This window comes from Eurosta solidaginis, chromosome 3 (assembly GCF_040869045.1).
Source record: "Eurosta solidaginis isolate ZX-2024a chromosome 3, ASM4086904v1, whole genome shotgun sequence".
NCBI lineage: Eukaryota > Metazoa > Arthropoda > Insecta > Diptera > Tephritidae > Eurosta > Eurosta solidaginis.
Window position 1 is genome coordinate 177,667,349 of NC_090321.1, and position 27,967 is coordinate 177,695,315.

The 27,967-nt window shown below is 35.8% G+C and overlaps 1 protein-coding gene across 10 annotated transcripts in view; it reads right to left on the reverse strand.

Annotated features, from left to right (window-relative positions):
• The window catches only part of LOC137244680 (uncharacterized), a 416,557-nt gene that overhangs the window by 343,788 nt on the left and 44,802 nt on the right, over positions 1-27,967 (reverse strand). The window lies entirely within an intron of this gene.

A 27,967-nucleotide genomic window follows, 5' to 3' on the forward strand; every position in this document is an offset into this window, starting at 1 on the left:
AAATTTTTGTTCGACTTATGGCCTTAAAAGTATTCTACACGAATGAAATGAAAAAGGGCGGAGCCACGCCCATTTTGAAATTTTCTTTTATTTTTGTATTTTGTTGCACCATATCATTACTGGAGTTGAATGGTGACATAATTTGCTTATATACTGTAAAGATATAAAATTTTTTGTTAAAATTTGACTTAAAAATTTTTTTTTTTAAAGTGGGCGTGTTCGTCATCCGATTTTGCTAATTTTTAGTAAGCACGCATATAGTAATAGGAGTAACGTGCCTGCCAAATTTCATCATGATATCTGCAACGGTGGCCAACGTGGTGTGATGGTAGCGTGCTCCGCCTACCACACCGAATGCCCTGGGTTCACACCCAGGGCAAAGGAACATCAAAATTTTAGAAACAAGGTTTTTAAATTAAAGAAAAATTTTCCGTTCGGAGTCGGCATAAAACATGTAGGTCCCGTCCGGCCAATTTGTAGGAAAAATCAAGAGGAGCACGACGCAAGTTGGAAGAGAAGCTCGGCCTTAGATCTCTTCGGAGGTTATCGCGCCTTACATTTATTTTTTATACCTTTCATGAAAATGAAATGGTATATTAATTTCGTCACGAAACCGAAAATTGTAAGTCCTTAAAGGAAAATAGATAGACCCACCATTAAGTATACCGAAATAATCAGGTTGAAGAGCTGAGTTGATTTAGCCATGTCCGTCTGTCCGTCTGTCCGTCTGTCTGTTTGTATGCAAACTAGTCCCTCAATTTTTGAGATATCTTGATAAAATTTGGTGAGCAGGTGTATTTGGGTGTCCGATTAGACATTTGTCGGAACCGACCGGATCGGACCACTATAGCATATATCCTCCATACAACCGATTTTTCAGAAAAAGAGGATTTTTGTAATATCTTACCCAATTTAACAGATTGAAGCTTCAAACTTCACCATATACTTTCGTATATTGCACATATTGTTGCCTGAAAAAATTTATGAGATCGGTCGTATATATAGTATATATCCCCCACAACCGATTGTTCTGATAAGGAACTTTTCGTAATTACTGCCCTATTTTAAGAGCTAGAAGCTTCAAATTTCATCAACTGCTTACGTGTATAGCATATATTGTTGTCTGAGAAAATCATAGATACCGGTGGTATATATAGTATATATCCCATACAACCGATTGTTCAGATAAGAAACTTTGCGCAATTTCTTCCCCATTTTAACAGTTATAAGCTTCAAATTTCACCGATTGCTTACGTGTATAGCATATATTGATGTCTGAAAAAATCATTGAGATCGGTGGTACACATAGTATATATCTCATACAACCGATTGTTCAGATAAGAAACTTTGCGCAATTTCTGCCCCGTTTTAACAGTTAGAAGCTTCAAATTTCACAAAATGCTTACGTATATAGCATATATTGTTGTCTGAAAAAATCATAGAGATCGGTCGTATATATATTATATACTTCATATAAACTGTCATTTTGACCCCTTTTTTACGGCTAGAATCTTCAAGATTCATCAAATTTCATCAAATAGTTACGTTTTCGTCATATATTTTTGAAATACGTGATTCGTAGTCATAGTTTTTACACGCAGACCACAAAAAACCTGAAACTTTGCATCCTCACACAAAGTACCTACCTATTTTTTATTTTATATTTATCTTAAAAATCGTTAAGGTATGTAGATCTGTTCACTATATATTTCTTATCTTATACATCCGATTATTCGGAGATTACGAACGGGATAAGATTATTGTTCAGCCCCATTCATGAAAGGTATGAAGTCTTCGGCACAGCCGAAGACAGTCCCGTTCTTACTTGTTTTTATTTATCTTCAACGACTGCCAAATTACAGCTCGCAAAACTTTTAAATAACCTTCTTTTAAAAGTGGGCGGTGCCACGCCCATTGTCCAAGATTTTACTAACTTTCGATTTTGCGTCGTAAGGTCGACGCACCTACCAGGCTTTATCGCTTTATCCGCCTTTGATAATGAATTATGGCACCTTTTCGGTTTTTCGAAATTTTCGATATCGAAAAAGTGGACGTGGTTGTAGTCCGATTTCGTTAATTTTAAATAGGGGTCTCAGACGAGCGCCCAGGAACCTACATACCAAATTTCATCAAGATACCCCAAAATTTACTCAAGTTATCGTGTTCGCGGACGGACGAACAGACGGACGGACGGACATGGCTAAATGAATTTCTTTTTTCGCCCAGATCATTTTGATATACAGAAGTCTATATCTATCTCAATTAGTTTATGTCGTTACGGATTACCGTTATGCGAACAAAGTTAATATACTCTGTGAGCTCTTCTCAGCTGAGTATAATTAAAAGGCGGACGACGCAAATTGGAAGAAAAGCTCGTATTAAGTCTCTTCGGAGGCTATCGCGTCTTGCATTAACTTATTTATTTAAATCCTTTTAAGTAGAAAACTAAAATTTTTGTCGTTAATGGTCGCTATTTCGAAATCGTAATAAATTTCTTTAAAGTATTCTTTTTATTGTGTTGATTTTCCGGTTTTGGGGTTGCGTCATCATCAGTCTGCAAACCAAATTTGACGGAGGATGACGGAAAATCGTACCAATATATACGCTTTAAAGAACTAAATTATAAACAAGGGAATGCATTTTTGAAAAACCCCAGTTTATATAAAACAGTCTAATGCAAAGTATGTTTGTACATAAGCGAATGTATACATTTGTCAATTTTGTGCAAATATAAATTTAATTTCAATTTATTTACATGTTTTTTTTTTTTTGGAATATTTGTCATACACTTACAACATGTTTGATCAGTTTATATATAAATGTAAACACTCAGACAAATAAATAAGTGAAATGTTATACTTGTAATTCACAGGAAAATCAAACATTTCAAAGTTAAAATTATATTTTCTCTATATTTGTTGCAGACTTAAATATTTGAGTTAATTTTTGATTGATTAAGAGTTTGCAAGAATGTATGTATGCACGATTATGTTTATAGTGAAAGATAGAAAGTGTCTGGACATTTAATTTAAGACTTTTCATATCTGGATTGGACAAGTAAAAAATAAATGAATTGAGAAAATTGCAAAAATAATATGATTATTAACAATATCTTAATATATAAAAATAACGTGTCAATATGTTTAACCGCGATGGACTCCTAAACTACTGAACCGATCTTGAATTTGTTTTGCACCCCGTATGTAGTTTGATCTAACTTGAAATATAGGATAGGTTATATCTCAGCTTATAGTCGCATTATTATTTTATTGCAAATTTTTTTATTTGTTTATACGTAATAATAAAATGCTACATATACGCACGGGCACTCACATTTTCAGGGGTGCGGATATACTTCCGTGTAACTGGTTGGTGTTTAATTAAACAACGTGCTTATCAATAAAAAATATTATAGCGAATGATATCAAGTATAGCACATCACCAGGCCCGCCGAGAGGGTGGGGGGGGGGGGGGGGGTTTCTGAGGGGGCCCGCGATTTAGAGGTACTATAACATTTTTTTTAATTCAGGAGAGTCTTTAATTGTTCCATGTGCAATTTTTAAGCCGAATTTCAAAAGCAACGAAAATCTGCATTTCGTTTTAATATTGTAACGAATTTACTGCAAATTCTCTTATTTGCCCGTTTTCTAAGTTCATATCACTAAACTGTTGAATAAATAACTCCAATATTGAATAATGGAGAAATGACCTTTATTAAAGTACTTCACAATAACACTTATACTTTTCAACTAGCTGGCTTAATAACCAAACTGATAGCTTAAATGAAACTGACTTTCAAAATAATACTGCTATTGCTCGCTAGATAGCGTCTCAATCGAAAACTCAAATCAAACTGAATTACTTCTTACTCGCCTGCGCCGCTTTTATAGTTTACGCTGCATACATCTAGGCTCTTCTATTTCCAGAACTTACCAACTATATTCGTGTGTTTATATTTCTCATATCGTTTCTACTTGTTTACAATTGTCTACTTTTCAGCATCTCTCAGATGTATGTGAGTTTGTAGTTTACAGTCTCTCTCACACACATATGCGAATAAGTAAATGAATCTGTGTGTGACATCTCTCGGCTGTCTTATATATGTGTATACATGATTTTATTATTGACATAAATACCGCTTAGCATGGCCTTAGCATCGCCTTAGTGATGGTATAGCTTAGTGATGCTAATATCCCGTGACAATATTATAGTGAAGTGTGAAAAATAAAAATCTATATACATATATAAAAAGAAAGGCTAAAATGTGTGTTAGTTGGTCGCCGGTGTTTGAAAAGATGCGTCTGTCGATTTTGTTCAAACTTTCAAACAAGTTGCGTAAACCTCACGCGGTGGTTACTACATAGGTTTGGTTGCGATCGACGTACAGGGTCTCGAGATATAGGCCCAAACGTGGGTCGGAGTACCCCTAGAATGTGTTTATAGAATATGAATAACAAATGAAAGCTGTTGATGGGTACTTTAGTACAGAGTAATATATTATCCAGAGACGGTCTGGGACTGGGATTAGGACAAGGACTGGGACTGAGACTCGGAGTGGGACTGGGACTGGAATAAAATACATACCACCCTCTGGGACAGACAATAAGGGATGCAGAAGAATGAGAAGAAATTAAGAGAAGAGAAAAGAGAGAAGGATATTGAGAAAGAAATAGAATGAGACGAAGACGGAGATAGATGAAGCGCAAAAGACGGAGGGAGGAGTGAGTAAAAGGACTGTGAAAAAGTGATGAGGGGGGGAGGGCAGAGTTAGGCGGAAAAAGCTTATTAAAATGTATGCAAATAGCCCAAATTTAGGGCAGAACAACGTCTGCCGGGTCTTCTAGTGTTAATATAAAAACTTAATTCAATTTCAAAATAACTTTTAATTTTTTAATTAAATTTTTTTAAAAATGATCTTTATTTCTAGCAATCACCAAACAAACTCTTTTTCTCCTACCAAAAATTATTTTTTCACCTCGCCTACTATGTATTTGAAAAATACCAATATATTCAATTGCATACTAAGCTCAATACACACAAGTGTGCAAAGTGGACGTGTATTATATTAATATACATTATTTGATAGCGAAAGTCGCTTAGACGAATTATTTTGTTTACAGGGGAGCAGTTACACCACAGGCAGGAGTAGTATTGGGCAGGAGAATGCCTAAATTATCTGTATCTATCTTTTATAGAACTGAATGAGATTTAAAAAAATTTACCTGCGTGAGCTTTGTAGTGGTTTATAAAAACAGAAATATTGAAATGGGTAGATCAGGTGAAGCAGGTACACAATATTTAGCATTCCGATTCCATATATGAGGAAATTTAGGTGGAAGGGGTAGAGTAAGTGGGATTGGGAGATGTAGTAGGCGTTGAACTAGGAAGATAAGTAAAAGAGAACGAAATAAAGATTAATGGAAGGAAGCGAGACTCTTTTTTCTAAATGAAGGCAAGCCAATTTTCGAGCAAACAAAGTCTGCCGGATACTCTAATAATCAGACAAATTTTAAAACCAACACCGACTTTTGTGGAATGCATATTCCGGAAGTATGAGAAATAATTTTACGGAAATTGTATTCCATACATACATACATATATCGGCGGGCATTTACGGAATATTAAATTTAATATTTTTATAAAATGTCAAGGCTTGTTTACTATTAATTTGACTAGGAGGCAGTACTAAATTGCTTTTTGTAGCTCATTTCCTGACATGGTACCCAAATTATTTTGACTTGTACTTTCAATATTTTCGCAGAAAAGTAATTTATTCATGCACATTCAAGTAAATAATTAAAATGCAGTGAATGACCTCGAAAAATATACAAATATGCATTCCCCAACAACTTAAAATCAATTGAATACAAATTTCGTATTTAAAGTGCAATAATGACCTTGAACCAATTCCATTCATATGTAGCGGACAATACCTAGGCTTACTGCAAAAAAAAGAAAAACACCATTTTATTAAAAACTGCCAAAAAATTTGTAACCAAAAGCAACAGAGTTTAAGTTTTATCAGCTATTTTAGCGCTTTCATGCAAAATTTTTGTAATTTTTTGTTCAATAATAAATTTCCACTGAATCACATTTGAAGGTTTGATGCATATTTAAATTCATATATCCGCATTGTATTTTAAAACAAAAGTCACACATGTAGTGCGCGTTTGTGTCTTAAGTCTTTTGTTTGTGTTTTTGTTAGCTTTGTAAATGGTAGCACATCATGGCTAGTTTTTGTTATGTTAGCAAAAAAAAAAAAAAAACGGCACAATGTATGTCGGTTGGTGTGATGAGTTTTGAAACAGTTAAACATTGTTAATACAGTTAAAAAAAGAAATTTATTCGCAATTCGAAAATAGTTAAATATAAAGGTAGATGTGTGTAATTAATTACTCCTTACTCAAGTATAATAAAAATTTGTTTACTTGTACCAGAATTATGATTTTTTTTGCTTGCGAGAATTGGTTGAGTAGAAGGAATGCAAAAATATGAAATTCTAATCACGCAATAGTGACTAATTTAGTTTGTATTTTAGTAAACAAATTCTGAACAACAAAATTCTTAAAAACGAGGAAACTAGCTATTATAATATGTCAAAATTATACTGCCAGTGTCAAAACAAAGTGTAGACATGTCTAATGAAACAATAAGTATTAGCTCTACTCAAGGATTTTCCGGGCAACACAATAGAATATTTTATATTATTTGTAAATGATACATGTGTTCAATTTAATGAAAACAGGTAAGGACGGGACTGTCTTCGGCACATACCTTTCATGAATGGGGCTGAACATTAATCTTATCCAATTGGTAATATCCAAAGAATCGGCTGTATAAGATATGAAATGTATAGTGAACAGATATACATACCTAAGCGATTTTTAAGATAAATATAAAATAAAACAAGTAAGGAAGGCTAAGTTCGGGTGTAACCGAACATTACATACTCAGTTGAGAGCTATGGAGACAAAATAAGGAAAACCACCATGTAGGAAAATGAACCTAGGGTAACCCTGGAATGTGGTTGTATGACATGTGTATCAAATGGAAGGTATTAAAGAGTATTTTAAGAGAGAGAAGGCCATAGTTCTATGGATGGACGCCATTTAGGGATATCGCCATAAAGGTGGACCAGGGCTGACTCTAGAATTTGTTTGTACGATATGGGTATCAAATGAAAGGTGTTAAATAAATAAATAAATGTAAGGCGCGATAACCTCCGAAGAGATCTAAGGCCGAGCTTCTCTTCCAATTTGCGTCGTGCTCCTCTTGATTTTTCCCTACAAGCTGGCCGGACGGGACCTACATGAAAGGTGTTACTGAACATTTTAAGAGGGAGTGGGCCTTAGGTCTATCGGTGGACGCCTTTTCGAGATATCGCCATTAAGGTGGACCAGGGGTGACTCTAGAATGTGTTTGTACGATATGGGAATCAAATGAAAGGTGTTACTGAGCATTTTAAGAGGGAGTGGGCATGAGGTCTATAGGTGGACGCCTTTTCGAGATATCGTCATTAGGGTGGGCCAGGGGTGACTCTAGAATGTGTTTGTACGATATGGGTATCAAACGAAAGGTGTTACTGAGCATTTTAAGAGGGAGTGGGCATTAGGTCTATAGGTATACGCCTTTTCGAGATATCGCCATTAGGGTGGGCTAGGGATGACTCTAGAATGTTTGTACGATATGGGTATCAAACGAAAGGTGTTACTGAGCATTTTAAGAGGGAGTGGACATTAGGTCTATAGGTGGACGCCTTTTCGAAATGTCGCCATTAGGGTGGGCCAGGGGTGACTCTAGAATGTGTTTGTATGATATGTTTATCAAATGAAAGATGGTAATGAGTATTTTAAAAGGGAGTAATCCTTAGTTCTATAGGTGGACGCCTTTTCGAGATATCGCCATAAAGGTGGACCAAGGGTGACTCTAGAATGTTTGTACGATATGGGTATCAAACGAAAGGTGTTACTGAGCATTTTAAGAGGGAGTGGGCATGAGGTCTATAGGTGGACGCCTTTTCGAGATATCGTCATTAGGGTGGGCCAGGGGTGACTCTAGAATGTGTTTGTACGATATGGGTATCAAACGAAAGGTGTTACTGAGCATTTTAAGAGGGAGTGGGCATTAGGTCTATAGGTATACGCCTTTTCGAGATATCGCCATTAGGGTGGGCTAGGGATGACTCTAGAATGTTTGTACGATATGGGTATCAAACGAAAGGTGTTACTGAGCATTTTAAGAGGGAGTGGACATTAGGTCTATAGGTGGACGCCTTTTCGAAATGTCGCCATTAGGGTGGGCCAGGGGTGACTCTAGAATGTGTTTGTATGATATGTTTATCAAATGAAAGATGGTAATGAGTATTTTAAAAGGGAGTAATCCTTAGTTCTATAGGTGGACGCCTTTTCGAGATATCGCCATAAAGGTGGACCAAGGGTGACTCTAGAATGTTTGTACGATATGGGTATCAAACGAAAGGTGTTACTGAGCATTTTAAGAGAGAGTGGACATTAGGTCTATAGGTGGACGCCTTTTCGAGATATCGCCATTAGGGCGGGCCAGGGGTGACTCTAGAATGTATTTGTACGATATGGGTATCAAATGAAAGGTGGTAATGAGTATTTTAAAAGGGAGTAATCCTTAGTTCTATAGGTGGACGCCTTTTCGAGATATCGCCATAAAGGTGGACCTAGGGTGACTCTAGAATGTTTGTACGATATGGGTATCAAACGAAAGTTGTTACTGAGCATTTTAAGAGGGAGTGGGCATTAGGTCTATAGGTGGACGCCTTTTCGAGATATCGCCATTAGGGTGGGCCAGGGTGACTCTAGAATGTGTTTGTACGATATGGGTATCAAATGAAAGGTGGTAATGAGTATTTTAAAAGGGAGTAATCCTTAGTTCTATAGGTGGACGCCTTTTCGAGATATCGCCATAAAGGTGGACCAAGGGTGACTCTAGAATGTTTGTACGATATGGGTATCAAACGAAAGGTGTTACTGAGCATTTTAAGAGGGAGTGGGCATTAGGTCTATAGGTGGACGCCTTTGCGAGATATCGCCATTAGGGTGGGCCAGGGGTGACTCTAGAATGTTTGTACGATATGGGTATCAAACGAAAGGTGTTACTGAGCATTTTAAGAGGGAGTGGGCATTAGGTCTATAGGTAGACGCCTTTTCGAGATATCGCCATTAGGGTGGGCTAGGGATGACTCTAGGATGTTTGTACGATATGGGTATCAAACGAAAGGTGTTACTGAGCCTTTTAAGAGGGAGTGGACATTAGATCTATAGGTGGACGCCTTTTCGAGATATCGCCTTTAGGGTGGGCCAGGGGTGACTCTAGAATGTTTGTACGATATGGGTATCAAACGAAAGGTATTACTGAGAATTTTAAGAGGGAGTGGGCATTAGGTCTATAGGTGGACGCCTTTTCGAGATATCGCCATTAGGGTGGGCCAGGGGTGACTCTAGAATGTGTTTGTACGATATGGATATCAAATTAAAGGTATTAATGAGGGTTTTAAAAGCGAGTGGCCCTTAGATGTATATGTGAAGGCGTTCTCGCGATATCGACCAAAATGTGGACCAGCTGATGCAGAAAATCATCTGTCGGGTACTGCTAATTTATTTATATATGGAATACCAATAACAGTATTCCTGCCAAGATTCCAAGGGCTGTTGATTTCGCCTTGTAGAACTATTTCATTTTATTCTACTTAATATGGTAGGTGTCACACCCATTTTACAAAGTTTTTTCCAAAGTTATATTTTGCGTCAATAAACCAATCCAGTTACATGTTTCATCCCTTTTTTCATATTTGGTATAGAATTATGGCATTTTTTGCATTTTTCGTAATTTCCGATATCGATAAAGTGGGCGTGGTTATGGTCGGATTTCGGCCATTTTTTATACCAAGATAAAGTGAGTGCAGATAAGTACGAGGGCTAAGTTTAGTAAAGATATATCGGTTTTTGCTCAAGTTATTGTGTTAACGGCCAAGCGGAAGGACAGACGGTGGACTGTGTATAAAAACTGGGCCTGGCTTCCACCGATTTCGCCCATTTTCACAGAGAACAGTTACCGTCATAGAATCTATGCCCCTACCAAATTTGAGAAGGATTGGTAAATTTTTGTTCGACTTATGGCATTAAAAGTATTCTAGACAAACTAAATGAAAATGGGCGGAGCCACGCCCATTTTGAAATTTTCTTTTATTTTTGTATTTTGTTGCATCATATCATTACTGAAGTTGAATTTTGACTTAATTTACTTATATACAGTAAAGATATTAAATTTTTTGTTAAAATTTGAATTTAAAAAATTTTTTTTTTAAAAAGTGGGCGTGTTCTTCATCCAATTTTGCTAATTTTTATTTAGCGCATATATAGTAATAGTAGTAACGTTCCTGCCAAATTTCATCATGCAAAACTTTTAAATTACCTTCTTGTAAAAGTGGGCGGTGCCACGCCCATTGTCCAAAATCTTACTAATTTTCTATTCTGCGTCATAACGTCAACCCATCTACCAAGTTTCATCGCTTTAACCACCTTTGGCAATGAATTATCGCATTTTTTCGGTTTTTAGAAATTTTCGATATCGAATAAGTGGGCGTGGTTATAGTCCGATATCGTTCATTTTAAATAGCGATCTGAGATGAGTGCCCAGGAATCTACATACCAAATTTCATCAAGATACCTCAAAATTTACTCAAGTTATCGTGTTAACGGACAGACGGACGGACGGACATGGCTCAATCAAATTTTTTTTCGATACTGATGATTTTGATATATGGAAGTCTATATCTATCTCGATTCCTTAATACCTGTACAACCAACCGTTATCCAATCAAATTTAATATACTCTGTGAGCTCTGCTCAACTGAGTATAAAAATAAGTAGGTACTTTGTGTGAGGATGCAAAGTTCCACGTGTTTTGTGGTCTGCATGTAAAAACTATGACCACGAATCACTTATTACAACAATGTATGACGTAAGCGTAAGTATTTGATGGAATTTAAAGCTTCTAGCCGTAAAAAAGGGGGCAAAAATGACAGTCTATATGGCGTATATAATATCCGATCTCTATGATTTTTTCAGACAACAATATATGCTATATACGTAAATGTTTGCTCAAATTTGTAGGCTCTAGCTCTTAAAATGGGGCAGTAATTACAAAAAGCTTCTTATCGGAACACTCGGTTGTGGGGAATATATGCTATATAACTATTGATCTCATCAATTTTTCAGATAACAATATGAGCAATATGCGAAAGTATACGGTTAAGTTTGAAGCTTCAATCTGATAAATTGAGGAAGATATGACAAAAATTTTCTTTTTCTGAAAAATCGGTTGTATGGAGGATATATGCTATAGTGGTCCTATCCCGCCGGTTCCGACAAATGTCTAATTGGACATCTAAATATACCCACATACAAACATACAGACGGACATGGCTAAATCAACTCAGCTCTTGATCCTGATTATTTCGGTATACTTATTGGTGGGTCTATCTATTTTCCTTTAAGGACTTACAATTTTGAGATTTATGACTAAGTTAATATACCATTTCATTTTCATGAAAGTTATAAAAACAAAACTCTTACAATTAAGAAGGCAATGGAAACCGGAACTACTTCATATCTAGGGAGACCATACCGACACAGTGCAAGATGGAGACATTAGGTGATGGTGTGGGAGTCAAACTTTAGGCGATGTTGGAAATTTATATTTCATAGAAAGTTTCATGAATAAATTAGACAATCTGAACATGTTAAATAATAATTGAGTGCTCAATAATTGAATTTGAAACAATCGTGAGTGTTTTGATAGTACAATGATGCCGAACACAACACGAAAGTCGTCAAAAAAAGGATGCTCTATCACCTCCCAATCTGTTAAATCCGCAGTCAAGGCAAGGGCAAATGGAAAGCACATACAGTACTGAAAATTGACAACCTGTTATTTTCTACACTTTCTTTTGACACCAAAAATATGAAGTATTTCCGATATTTCGCCCATATAATTTTTGTTGTAAGAGTTTTGTTTTTTCATTAACAAGGACAGTTTATATACCATTTTCAACAAAAAAAAAAAGTTTTCATTGTGTCACCCACACAACCCCTTTTTTTATTTTGTATATCATATTTCGCCATAGAAATCCGTCCGTTAATCTGCACAAGTTATTTTCCTTAAAATTAAAAGTATATTTTTCTTTGGTTATAGGAATAATTTTCTTAAACATGGAGAAAATTGTATAAAAAAAAAATTTTTGTAACTGCCAGGCCGTGGATTTCTAGTCGAGGTTCTAAACTTTAAAAGTCTTATTCACTGACCTAACTCATGCCTGTAAAATTAATCTTTCGATTTGTTATCGCAAAATTATCGACATGTTAATACAATATTATCGATCTATGAACAAAAACTTATCTATTTCTTATCGGCGATACAATGAATTAAAAATGTTTGTGAAAGTATCATAACAATTGGTAGAGGACTTTTGACCCACGCAAATCCGTAGAAACTATTTCGCTATTGTTCAGAGTACGATATGCTAAAGTGGAACGCCCCGAGTGTTTACAAGTAAGTATCTTATATATTATATTTAATTGCAGTTTTTATGAACTGGTCCCTTTTTGGCTCTTATTTGGAATTTAAATCTATACATAAAGTTTTGGTTGTAAAGATGGGGATTCGTGCTATTAGCGAGTTTTGGGCATATTTTATTAAAATAATTTGTGAAAAATAAATGGCTGTGAGCACACAAAGAAATCTATTTGTACTATGGCACTATTGTGAATATTTGATTAGAACTAACACTGCATTACCGGCAGTTGCTAACATTCGCCACATGGCAGCGCAAGCTCATGTAAGTTTATAGATGTTTGACTGATAGAACAGCTGATTTCTGTTGATATTTGATATGAGACTTTTATAATTGTTGCGCAAGATGCGCACGGGTCCGGCTCGTATTTTAAAATTAAAATGAGACCAATATCGTACACAAACCGTGACAAGAGCGACCATATAAAAAAGGTTTCATCTGCATGATTTGTGGTTTGAATTTCAAATTTTATTCTTTTTTTATTAAATTTATAACGTCTTATAAAATTCTATAATAACAAAAAAAAACAAACAAACACTTTTTTATAACTGTAACAAGTTTTGCGTGAATATCAAGCGTTCCACTAAATAATAGGCCGCTATAAAAATACCATAACCAGTCTGAGCTTTTTCGTTGTTCTCGAGTGGTCTTGCGTTGTATTGGTACTGGTCTGTGCTCTGCTTTGCACTGATCTTCTTATTTTCCAAAAAAAAAAATGCGTTATTTTTATTCAAAAATCTTTTCGCTATCGCTATTCCACACAAATAAAACACTTATAGAACAGATTATTCCGGTTCGGCAGCCCTTTCACTTTGCGAAACGAGTGGTCGTCAAACAAACATACATACGCATATCCGTACTGGGATATCAGTTAGTTGCTTTGTGTATTTAACAAACTGAATCAGTTGTTATTGTTGGTTTGTTTGTTAGAATATTTTTGCGAAATGCACAAGTCAACTTAGGTGAACGGCAAACATGCGCGGAGTAGTGTATCGATAATTAATTTTTTGATTGCTTCTTTGCAAGTTGGTTTGCTTGAAGGCTTGTGGCACCACCAGGTGTGAGCGTCACCAAAATTAAAAATTTTCTAACGATTTTGTGGTAATTTAAGTAATGTTCAGGCAATTTGAAGTGGACACCACAACACATGAGCAACCCTTTAACTGGTTGTAGCAGAAGCGGGGTATACAAACAAGAAATGCCATTAGATGTTTGTTGCTTAGCAATTGGCAGTTACATACAATAACATTACAACACATTTTCGCACACGTGCATATAATCATATACACCTACACAAATATGTCATTAAAAAGCTATAAGGGCGCACAGGTGGAATTCTCATAAGCTAATTACTTTTATGTTTCCTCCTTACAGGATGTTTTGCAAAATTCATTATAACGTTTATAATACTTCTCAATTAAATTTAATTAAATATCTTTAAAACTGGTCTGCAAAAAATGTGCATTAATTTACTTGCACACCAACTGTGCTCATTGAGGTGATCAAACACATATGCACCCGCATCCACAACACACACACTCACACACACACACACAATTGCATTTAAACTCATGTGAACAGGGAGATATAAGTGATTCAGTAGAACATGGCAGTAATCGAATTTTTATGACCATTACGGGTTATGCATTTGGAAAATATTTCATTATTTATAGTCCAAGATACATGCGAGTGACGTTAGTACAGTTTGGCATTTGCACGTGTATAACCGGCTGTTAGAAACGTCATGCTGCACCAACAACATGTTGAATAACGCGAAATTGAAAAAAAGGCGTAATTTCTTTGCCTCCTGCCTGTATTATGCGCATGCGTAAAACAGTTTTATGAAGTGATACAAATTTGCAAATTTAGAAGATGTTTAGAAGTGTAAATTAAATGTTTTCGAGAGTTCCTTAAAGCTGCAACGAATTTTTCTGATTTTAGTCCTTGTTTCAGAGGAGAAGCTGATCTATGTTTATACTTTGACCAATTCAAAATAAAGCTTCAGTTTTGCTTTCATTTCGTTTTCGGCTTCATTTTTGCAATACATTTTATGGAAATAAATATAACAAATAATTTATTTAAATAAAATACGAGACGATTTAGCTGTTTCACAACTAGTGCTACCAGCCATTCCTATTTCGCGATAACAGACGCCAGTTGGGAGCACAAAGGAAGGCCAAGCCTTTCTCTTTAGATGATATTTTTATTCTTCACAAAAACTAATATGAATTGGTTCTTGAGGTTGTGTAGGACTGTGGCTGTGGGCGCAATTCGTAGCTTCCCCAACCAGATTGCCAACTTCACCTAGAAGTGGCGAATCCTGTTTATTTAGCGGGCAAGACTTTAGCAACCGCAAGTCACGCACGAAAGGAGGGCTTGGATGACCTAGAAGGTTCATTGTGGTCAACCAAATCGGGTTATTAGCTTATTGGTGTTATAAGCCCGAACGTGGCAGATTAATATCAGACAAAGGTACAGGAAGAAGAACAAGAATAAGTTCTTAAATTTTAAGTTGTTTCGGTTTAATTCTGTTTCACCTCGAATAATGTTCCTGTTCTGAAAGCAAACGGGCTAGGTCGGTAACATTGAATTAAGCTAAGTTGATACCAGCGCAATCAAACAACAAGATAAAATACTAAATGAGTGAACATAAACCTAGTCAGAACAACGGAAACGGGAGATTAAGGGGAAAGGAAAATAAACAAAAAGTGAAATTGAAGAAAAAAAACTTGGTATGATTTAATTCATAGAAGATATAGGTGAAGCTTCCCTCTTAAACTTTCTATATCAACCGAATGGAACCAAAATGTTTTCTAATTGAAAAAGAATATGTAGGGGAAGGGGGAGTATAAGAAGAGGAAGGCGAAGTGTAATACGGAGAAGTATAAAAAGCATTATAAAAAGGCTAAGATGACGAAGAACAAGAGTAACAAGAAGGGCCAAGAGCATGTCTGGAATAAGAAGTGATTAAAGCGCCAGACCCGAAGAGATTCGAGGGGTCAAAAAAATTGTACCCAAGGCAATCGGGCTAGTACTAATACCAAACGAAACGGATGCACATTCGCAGCATTCCCCTAAATTCCCAGGAATTGTTTTGCGGCTACCACAACAACAACGAAAAGATGAGAAACAGGACGAAGCCGAAAAACAGGTATCACCATGACAATGATGATAAAGTAAAAGAGGCAATGACGGAATTCGCAGGCAAACATTTATGCGAACAAGAATTTGCAGACGAATGTGGAGGAAAAAACGAGGATGAGCTTAGAGCGAAATTCACAGTCAAATGTGGGCTTAAGTGCGAATTTCAAAGCAGTTTCGGTTTCGAGGGAAACGCGCTGTTTAAATACAAGCTGAAGTTTTTGAGAAAATACAAAGTCGCAGGTTAATTTTGAGAAATTTTTTTATGCGAATTTCAGTGACAAATTTTAAGAAGCTACTTTTGCGACTGAAAATTCGGTGGCGAATTTTATAATAAACTAGCTTTACCAGGCGCACGTTGCAACGCCCGAGATCGAATGGATGTTGCGTTATTTTTTCTGTTTTGTTTGTTGATAATTTAATTTATTGTTCTGTAAATTGAATTGAATTTTGTACGCATATTTGGTGAAATTTTCTGTTAAAACATTTTATTCTTGTATCTTATTGTATCTTATTTTATATTATTGTATTGCTTTTACCGCTGATGAATGTTGCTTTGATTACATTCCGAAGAAGCATGACTGGTGAGCCAATTTTCAAAGTTGATATATGCACAGCCATTCCTTTTGGTTCTAAGGAGCATAGAAATTCATTTGGATAATTCACAATTTTATCTTCATCTGTAACTGTGTCGATCGATTTATATTTCGTCACTTCACCAAGAAATTGATTTTGAAAGCGATCATTGATTTTGTTAACATGATCATTTTTGGGAGCTAAGACAGTTCTTTCGCATAGCCATAAAACAAAAACATTTAAATTTAAAATTCTTAATTCTGAAATATGAAAAACTTTCATCTTGATCGAAGGAACCTCGAGCCAAAATTTGGTGATGACACGTTTTCATAGGGAACACACACACAGAATTTGATTTTTATAGAAGATGTAGATAGACTGAAGCTAAACAATTTTTTTAACAGCGGCAGATTACTAAACGTCCAAAAGGCATAACAGCTAAACTCAACAATTCAGTCAAACTTTAGGTGTTAAAATAACTTAAGTTTGTACGGAAGCCATAGTTTTTCCCCTTTCCACATTTTACTGGAGGTTTTATGACTTAACGTCACATAGCTCCTTGCCAATTTTAATTATCCTACCATTACGACATCCAGATATATGCAGTATAATATATTCCATTTGTATGGGAGGTGCCACGCCCCCTTTTTCCCAATTCCATATTTTCTTGGTGGTGTTAAGGATTGACCTCAAATAACTCCTTACTGAATTTCAATGTTCTGGCATGTATACCTTCAAAGTTATGCATTACTAAAGATTCCATTTGTATGGGAGGTGCCACGCCCCCTTTTTCCCAATTCCATATTTTCTTGGTGGTGTTAAGGATTGACCTCAAATAACTCCTTACTGAATTTCAATGTTCTGGCATGTATACCTTCAAAGTTATGCAGTACCAAAGATTCCATTTAAATGGGAGGTTCCACGCCCCCTTTTTCCCAATTCCGCATTTTCTTGGAGGTGTTAGGGATTGACCTCATATAACTCCTTACTGAATTTCAATGTTCTGGCATGTATACCTTCAAAGTTATGCATTACTAAAGATTCCATTTGTATGGGAGGTGCCACGCCCCCTTTCTCCAAATCCCGCATTTTCTTGGTGGTGTTAGGGATTGACCTCATATAACTCCTCATTGAATTTCAATGTTCTGGCATGTATACCTTCAAAGGTATGCAGTACCAAAGATTCCATTTGTATTGGAGGTGCCACGCCCCTTTTATGTAGTTTATTCCTATTGGTGTGGATATGATTTTTAGGCTCGCTTCAAGTTTTTCAAGTAATTTTGCGATTAAATTGGTCTAAGATTATGTACCCCATTAACAAAACACTACGGACTCAGTCATTCTATGTGAGGTCCTCATGGTCCGGCCAGTTCAACGTAATCCCTTCAACAACTTCCTCCTGAAAAATGCTAACTTAGGGCCCCTAACTTTGTTTGTAATATGTTTTGATAATTGCATACCACTTTTATCATTTAATTTTTTATTTGCTTTACTGTTACAATTTCGAAATGCCAATTAGCAGTTTTTGAATAACAACACGGTGCAATGAAATATATGAAAGCAAATATGTGCGATTGTTAGCTAACAAGCAGTTCAAAAATATAACTGCACACACAACTACATACACACATTTGAACAAATGCATACGTACAAATAAAAACGAATATTTTAAAAGCCAAGTCTGCATCTAAAAATTGTACCACCTAAAGAAAAATATGTAAATGTTTGCACTTCACGCTTCACAACACGAACATATGCCCAATGGTCAATCCAAGGTGTAAACTTTGATGAAACTACCGTTAATAGCGTTTTAATGCGCTTAACATGACTGTTGGCTTAGACCCACTTTGTTTGTATGCAATAAAAGAGAGCAGTTAAAACAATGAAAAATTGAAAGGGAAAAATCACGCAGATAATTTAATGAAGCGCCAAACAACAAAATATTAGTTCAACTGATTTACTCGTAATGAGGTTTTATGAGTGTACTCAAGAAAATTGATAACTAGTTTAATAAATATAGTAGGGCATACATCATTTAATCATATAATTTAGCCAGCTTTATTTTATTGAAAGCTATTCCCTGGGAATATCAACTTTTTAGATATTTTAAGTCGTTATAGCTTTAACCCTCCCGCTCTCTTAAGGCAGTTCCCAGAAAAGAGTTTTGAAATCGGGTTAGTTCCGTATCTAATACACCTCGATCAGCGGTGGCCAGAAGAAAATCGGATATCTATTCGGCCTTAACCTACATGTCGTTTGAGAATTTGATATTCAGCAGAGCAAACAGTGAATCAATGTTCGCTTGAACTTCAAGCAGTGAACATCTTATGCGAAAGTTCTGTGTCAAATATTTATTTCACTATTGTCCTTGTACACACATACACTACAAAAAATACTGCGTTTGTATTCGAAGCTCTGCTGGTATTGTGTACCTCCGAACTAGACCAATAATATTATGTTACCTTGGTCATAGAGATGGTTAGACCTCTATGCAATTTTGAAAAATTAAGCATTGGAGTTAGTAATTTAATTAGAATTATTTTCGAGATTATATTGAAACTACTACAGGACTATTTTGGGTTTATTTCTGGGTCAATCCAGTTTTTGCAGGATTGATTTGGGACTGTACCATTAGGTACCATTTCGGAACTAGGTTAGGTGGAATTGGCCGATCCGTGAGGAATGTGTGAATGTGTTCATAGTGATACCAGGAATTTGCTTGACTTCCAAGGTTAAAAATCCAAACACCAGCGCCTGTGTTCTAAAATAACTCCATCCTTTTTGCGTATACCAACAAATTTCTAACATTTATCATTCTTGCCTTTAGATATGATAACTGTGTCACTAATAAAAGCTGGAGCCCTAGGCTTGCGGACATAGGACACAAGCACGTGCTCATGCATTCTGCATCTGATATCGAATCAGAATTCCCATTACCAGCATACAGTTTCTCTTTCTAGTTATAAAAGTAACTTTATGAGTCCAAGGTCGTTAGACCCTCACATAATCTTCGTAATTTTGCAGGTCGGTGCTGGTTCCACGTCTTTCCTGCTCTTCCCTCTTTTTATTACGCCTAATTTGATTGAGAGGCTACGGTACAGGCTTCGAGGGGTGTGCCCCTCTTATGCGATTTTTCATTGCCATCTTTTCTTATATGATCAGGGAACCCAATACAGATGTAGGGGTGCCGAACTACTTCCGGGGATTGCTTACACTCTTACGCAATTTTAGATTGTATGTTCTGCAAAATGAACTTTCCCATAATTATTCCAGGAACATTTCGATATGTTTTATGGACCATTTCGTTGATGTCTTCAGCAGAGCTTCAGAGATAATTATGGAAATGTTTTCGGGTCAAGATAGTGTCGGAACAGTATTTGAGATCATTTCAGCATAATTTCGGAATTTATTATCGGCATTATATGGGGTTTATCACTGGAGAGCTTCGGGTTTGCTTCCGAACAATAGACAATTTCCGCCCACGTTCGGGATTGTTTTCGAAATAACGAAAGATTTCTTTTCGGGGTAATTTCGAGATTATTTCGTGACCATTTCAATATCAGCTCGAATTATCTCTGGTATTGTTTTCGTGAGCGTATGGGAATATTTCGGAACCTGTCCGGGATTAAAAAAAAATATAAATGTAAGGCGCAATAATCTCCGAAGAGATCTAAGGCCGAGCTTCTCATCCAATTTGCGTCGTGCTCTTCTTGCTTTTCCCTACAAATTGGCCGGACGGGACCTACATGTTTTATGCCGACTCCGAACGGCATCTGCAAGGCAGATGAGTTTTCACTGAGAGATTTTCATGGCAGAAATACACCCGGAGCACTTGCCTAACACTTCCGAGGGGCGACCCCGCTTAGAAAAATTTTCTTCTAATTGAAAAACCTTATTTCTAAAATTTTGATGTTGCTTTGCCCGGGGTGTGAACCCAGGGCATACGGTGCGGTAGGCGGAGCACGCTACCATCACACCACGGTGGCCGCCAAATAGTTTTGAGATTATTTTTGTGATAACTGGCCTTTTTGGGATTTTTAAAGGATCATTTGAAACCTTTTGGTATTGTATCTGGCCACATTTCCGAGGCATTTGCTGATTGCTTTTTTCTCGGGCCTACCTCGGGGCCGGGTTTGAACTATTTTAATAAGAATTTCGTTTAAAATAAGGGCTAATTTAATATAATGTTGAACTATTACAATAGCCGTGTTTTTTATACGTATATATGTCTACGTTTCCGGGTAAAAAAACGATTATCCTCACTTAGATAATGTTTAGGAGACCCATCTGGGGGTACAGAACATGCTGTATCGAAAATCGGAGACACACACCTCTGGTGGCCATAGTGTATAACCTATAGCTGAATCGGTTGCGGTGAATGTGGACATGCACCATTTGTAGAGGTAATACCTTGAGGTCATGTAGAGGTGAAACATAGACACATAGTTACATCTGAGTATAATGCGTAGCAATTTCAGAAGAGTAGATAACGTTTAACGCTTAGCAGTCCATATAAAGTTTAGGCGTATATGCATATAGATGTATAGATGTAAAAAAAAACACAGCTATTATAGCACTGAAAGTACTTGTTGGGCCATTTTGAGACCACTTTGAGATTTTTGTAGGGATATTTTTTAAAACAATTCCCAAATTATTTTCACGATTCTAAGAGGACTATTTCTTACCCTTCAGAATATTCTTAAAATTTATTTCACGGTTAATTAAGAGACCATTTTGTGTCTATTTACTGCTCATTTAATGTTTATCTCCGGACATTTTGATTTTTTTTTTGTTGCCATTTAGTAACTGTGCATGTTCATTTCGCAACTTCTTCAAAATTGTTCTTGCCACCATTTCAAGATAAACGATTATTGCGAGTTTAGTTTTTTAGACTTTAAAACCCTTAGATTTTAGGCCATTCCTTGAAAAAAAAAGTTATATAACTTGACAGCTTTCGAATGGCATTGCCATTAGTATCGATTTACAGAATAAGGCCTTAAGAGAACCCATCTCAACCTATTTTTGCTCGCACAAGTTAATTATATTTTAGCTTTAGCCACAGCATTTGAACTACAGATAGTCACGTCCAAATACATGTTAATACCCACTGACATTGTACCGTATGAATTGACTAATGCCACCTTCACAGGAATTGCTTCATATTATTCTTAGTATGTAATTTATGTAATAATTCCTTTTCCGTCCCATTTGCAATCCACCATATTACTCCACATCGTACAAAACAAAAACGGAACTCTCATATTCGATGTTATAAAATCATACCCCATTTTGCCAGCGCTCGTCCCAATTTCTATATTATGCAACCAGTATAAAGATTATACTTAAACAATATCTTATGTATATGTTGGTATGTATATGCCTATCTGTGTGCCATTTAACACTTGGCTCGCCCACATTTCAGCATCACATAATCGACTCGAAGCAATAAATTTGTCATTTTGTCACAGAAACGAAAACAAACTATTATGTAAATAAATAGGCTATTTTTGACCACAAATTTGCTTTAGTGCAAAGTAAATGAAAACTCCACTATTTCGGCTCAACGTTTCGCTAAGCACCTTAGCTTCTTCAGGAGCGAAAACTGAATTTACATATTTTATTTAGCAATTTTTAGCACAAACAACAACAATGAAAACATGAAAATAAAATTTAAAATTAGGTACAACGATGAAAATTTGTTGGATACAATTATTAACACTTACATATTTAAAACATGTGTAGCACTAGCTACATCAAGGCGTCAAAATAATAAGATTGTTTACTACAAATTGTATACATTGTGCAATGTATAGTAAAAAAGTTAAATTAAATAGATAAATAAATATAGTACTTGATGTTGGCAGTACACTTGTCAAAAAACAACTTGGATTCGTCTACATTCGTTTGTTAGTACGTAGGCATATATGTACAAAAAAGAGAAAACGTAAATAATGGATTATAAGCATAACAGGTATGTGGTGGAGATGTCAGCTGTGTCTTCTTTTCTGTTGACAGTCCTGTTTCTCATTTGTAGAATACGTAGGCTTTCTGTTGTGAATCGCACTTTATCCCTCGTTTCTTTATCCAATATTTTCGCATTGCACAGATCAGCTGAATAGCCGCTTTCGCTAGCGTGCTGTGAGAGCTGTTTTGTTTTTCTTTTTGTTAATGTCCGACTCATGCTCTTTGAGCCGAACACCTAGAGTACGTTTAGTTGTACCTATATATATTTTGTTAAATTTTTCTTTATCATTTCCTTTGCATTCTATTTGGTAAACGATATTGTTTTGTTGTAAATGTGGGATGTTTTTGTCAACACGCTTGCAGGGTGCGATTGGATTTGTAAGCAAAGCATATGTTGTTGTTGTGTGTTATTTCAGAGCCGAAGTTCTCTGTTAGTTTCGGTATATAAGTTACGCTGAAAAACTTTTTTGGCTGGTTTGTAGTGTTTGTTGTTGGGATTCTGGTAGTTCTATTCTCTATTTGCGCTACCTTTTGTTGGATTATATTTTGTACTAGGGTGTGCGGATAATTATTGTTTTTTAAAATATTCCGGATTTTATTTAGATTAGTGTTCCAAAACTGCTTGTAGCTGATACTAAGTACTTTATTATTTTTGTGTTAAAATGCCCCTTGAAATAAAAAAAAAGTTGTGTGAGAAAATCACCACAGAGCGGAAATTGTATAATTTATTAGTTATGTAGATATTTAACTTTTTTTGTACATTTACATACATCAATATAGCATTTTTGTTATGATTTCTTCATTTTATGTAATGGAAGTTAAAATCGCATATTTGCATATTTTCTTTGCATATATATGTATGCATGTAAAAAACAATATGTAATTTGCCTTGGGCTGTTTTGTTTCAAAATAAGCAAATAACCGCTTTTGCTATTAATATCTATCATTTGAATGAATAATTAAAGTTCTTAGAATTTCGATTCAATTATATAAAATCAGCTGAGCAAAGCTCACAAGAAAAAGAAATTCATTTAACCATGTCCGTCCGTCCGTCCGTAAACACCATAACTTGAGTAAATTTTGAGGTATCTTGATGAAATTTGGAATGTAGGTTCCTGGGCGCTCATCTCAGATTGCTATTTAAAATGAACGAATGGGACTACAACCACGCCCACTTTTTCGATATGGAAAATTTCGAAAAACCGAAAAAATGCGATAATTCATTACCGAAGACGGATAAAGCGATGAAACTTGGTAGGTGCGTTGACCTTATGACGCAAAATAGAAAATTAATAAAATTTTAGACAATTGGCGTGGCACCGCCCACTTTTAAAAGAAGGTAATTTAAAAGTTTTGCAAGCTGTAATTTGGCAGTCGTTGAATTATCATAATGAAATTTGGTGGGCACGTTATTCCTATTACTATGTATGTGCTAAATAAAAATTAGCAAAATCGGATGACGAACACGCCAACTTTTAAAACAATTTCTTTTTAAATTCAAATTTTAACAAAATATTTAATATCTTTACAGTATATAAGTAAATTATGTCAACATTCAACTCCAGTAATGATATGGTGCACAAAATACAAAAATAAAAGACAATTTCAAAATGGGCGCGGCCCCGCCCTTTTTCATTTAATTCGTCTAGAATACTTTTATGGCCATAAGTCGAACAAAAATTTACCAATCCTTGCGAAATTTGGTAGGTGCATAGATTCTATGACGATAACTGTTTTCTGTGAAAATGGGCGAAATCGGTTGAAGCCACGCCCAGTTTTTATACACAGTCGACCGTCTGTCCTTCCGCTCGGCCATTAATACGATAACTTGAGCAAAAATCGATATATCTTTACTTCACTTAGTTCACGTACTTATCTGAACTCACTTTATCTTGGTATAAAAAATGACCGAAATCTGACTATGACAACGCCCAATTTTTCGATATCGAAAATTACGAATAATGAAAAAATGCCATAATTCTGTACCAAATATGAAAAAAGAAATAAAACATGGTAATTGGATTGGTTTATTGACGCAAAATCACTTTAGAAAAAACTTTGTAAAATGGGCTGATATGGTAGGTGATATTAAGAACAAGAAAATGAAAAATTTCTGCAGGGCGAAAACAAAAGCGCATACAAACACATTCTAGAGTCACCTCTGGTCCGCTTTTATGGCGATATCTCGAAAACGCGTCCCCCTATATAACTAAGGCCCACACCCTCTTAAAATACTCATTAACATCTTTCATTCGATACCCATATCGTACAACACACATTCCAGAGTCACCCCTGGTCCACCTTTATGGCGATATCCTGTATTTGCGTCCACCTATAGAATTATGGCGTAGTCCCTTAAAATACTCTTTAATACCTTCCATTTGGAACCCATGTCATACAAACACATTCTAGGGTTACCCTAGGTTCATTTTGCTAAATGGTGATTTTCCCTTATTTTGTCTCCAAAGCTCTCAGCTGAGTATGTAATGTTTGGTTACACCCGAACTTAACCTTCCTTACTTGTTTTTTAATAATTTTTATTCATAATAAAAATGCTTGTCACATATTTGCTTATTTTATAGTAAAACGCTTTTAGTAAGAACACTTATTCTGTACACGACCGGTTTTATTCCCTTTTTAAATAAACGGGGGTGATCACGCCAACCCGTCATCATCTTATTATTAATTACACTGTGTTATACCAAACAAATTTTTGGTGATACCATTTTTCTAGTAGATCTGGAAGATCTAAGAATGACTGCATACAAGATTTCCCCGGAGTTCTACAAAATCGTGATTTACAGGTAAAAATCAGTTTTTCGTACATTTGGACCCTCACGAGCCTATAACTTTGTCGGTTATAAACTGATTCTCTGTTTCTTTTCGGATATTATATCAAATATGAAAACTTAAAAACACTTTGATAATTTTCCAAATGAACTAATTTTTTTACCATTTGTCAGTTTTTACCAAATCTGGTGCTATCTTTATGCACTAATTTATTTATATGCAGACGACACCACCCCTGGTTTGTAGTGGGTGTGTTGTTTTGAACGTAGACAAGTAAAGTCACATTGGGCGTCTTTCATCTGTTCAGGTCGGTACGAGCTACATACCAAATTAAGCAGACGGCTAATTGGGGCTTTTTCGAATTTATGGTGAAATATTTCAAACCTAAGCCAATGTCAAAACAATAAGGTGAACTCAAAGTCGAGCTCAAATGAATTTATATTATGGTAAATAAATTTTGTGTATATTTTAGTTTTTTCACATCCTAATTAATATTTTTTTGTTTTTGTGCTTTACATCGTTTTTATTCTATTATATAACAATGACAAGACACGTATCCCATTGAAGGGTCAGCACTCGAAGCGCTGGAAATTTGTAGGTAATATATGCGAATTTACTTAGTCACCAAAGGTTGAATGGTAACGGAGCTATCAGAGAGCTTTTTGTCAAATACTTTTGCACTTGATTATAAAAATTATCCTGCTATTGTCTTAGGTGTATGTGGATGCCCCCCATATGTATGTGTATGCATAATATCTAGTATGAAATTGTAGTTGCTACTTTATATTTTGGTGAAATATTACACATAAATTTGTTAATTTCTAAAATAATTAAATAAACATTTTAACAAGTAAGGAAGGTTAAGTTCGGGTGTAACCGAACATTACATACTCAGTTGAGAGCTATGGTGACAAAATAAGGGAAAATAACCATGTAGGAAAATGAACCGAGGGAAACCCTGGAATGTGTTTGTATGACATGTGTATCAAATGAAAGGCATTAAAGAGTATTTTATGAGGGAGTGTGTCATAGTTCTATAGGTGGACGCCATTTAGGGATATAGCCATAAAGGTGGATCAGGGTTGACTCTAGAATTCGTTTGTACGTTATGGGTATCAAATGAAAGGTGTTAATGAGTATTTTAAAAGGGAGTAATCCTTAGTTCCATAGGTGGACGCCGTTTCGAGATATAGCCACAAAGATGGACCAGGGGTGACCCTAGAATTTGTTTGTACAATATGGGCATCAAACGAATGGTGTTAATGGGTATTTTAAAAGGGAGTGGGCCTTAGTTCTATAGGTGGACGCCGTTTCGAAATATCGCCGTAAAGGTGGGCCAGGGGTGACTCTAGAATGCGTTTGTACGATATGGGTATCAAATGAAAGGTGTTAATGAGTATTTTAAAAGGGAGTAATCCTTAGTTCCATAGGTGGACGCCGTTTCGAGATATCGCCATAAAGGTGGACCAGGGGTGACCCTAGAATTTGTTTGTACGTTATGGGTATCAAATGAAAGGTGTTAATGAGTATTTTAAAAGGGAGTAATCCTTAGTTCCATAGGTGGACGCCGTTTCGAGATATTGCCATAAAGGTGGGCCAGGGGTGACTCTAGAATTCGTTTGTGCAATATGGGTATCAAATGAAAGGTGTTAATGAGTATTTTAAAAGGGCGTGGGGCTTAGTTCTATAGGTGGAAGCCTTTTCGAGATATCGCCATAAAGGTGGACCAGGGGTGACTCTAGAATGAGTTTGTACGATATGGGTATCAAACTAAAGGTATTAATGAGAGTTTTAAAAGGGAGTGGTGTGAAGGCGTTTTCCAGATATCGACCAAAATGTGGACCAGGGTGACCCGGAACATCATCTGTTGGATACCGCTAATTTATTTATATATATAATACCTGCCAAGATTTTAAGGGTTTTTTATTTCGCCCTGCAGAACTTTTTCATTTTCTTCTACTTAATATGGTAGGTGTCACAACCATTTTATAAAGTTTTTTCTAAAGTTATCTTCGCGTCAATAAAACAATCCAATTACATTACCATGTTTCATCCCTTTTTTCATATTTGGTATAGAATTATGGCATTTTTTTTTCATTTTTCGTAATTTTCGATATCGAAAAAGTGGGCGTGGTCATAGTCGGATTTCGTTCATTTTTCATACCAAGATAAATTGAGTTCATATAAGTACGTGAACTGAGTTTAGTAAAGGTATATCGATTTTTGCTCAAGTTATCGTGTTATCGGCCGAGCGGAAGGACAGACGGACGACTGTGTATAAAAACTGGGCGCGGCATCAACCGATTCCGCCCCTTTTCACAGAAAACATTTAACGTCATAAAATCTATGCCCCTACCAAATTTCAAAAGGATTGGTTAATTTTTGTTAGACCTTTGGCGTTAAAAGTATCCTAGACAAATTAAACGAAAAATGGCGGAGCCACGCCCATTTTGAAATTTTCTTTTATTTTTGTATTTTGTTGCACCATATCATTACTGGAGTTGAATGTTGACATAATTTACTTATATACTGTAAAGATATTAAATTTTTTGTTAAAATTTTACTTTAAAAAAAAATTTTTTTTTAAAGTGGGCGTGGTCCTTCTCCGATTTTGCTAATTTTTATTAAGCGTACGCATAGTAAAAGGAGTAACGTTCCTGCCAAATTTCATCATGATATCTTCAACGACTGCCAAATTACAGCTTGCAAAAGTTTTAAATTACCTTCTTTTAAAAGTGGGCGGTGCCACGCCCGTTGTCCAAAATTTTACTAATTTTCTATTCTGCGTCATAAGTTCAACTCATCTACCAAGTTTTGTCGCTTTAGCTGTCTTTTGTAATGACTTATCGCACTTTTTCGGTTTTTCGAAATTTTCGATATCGAAAAAGTGGG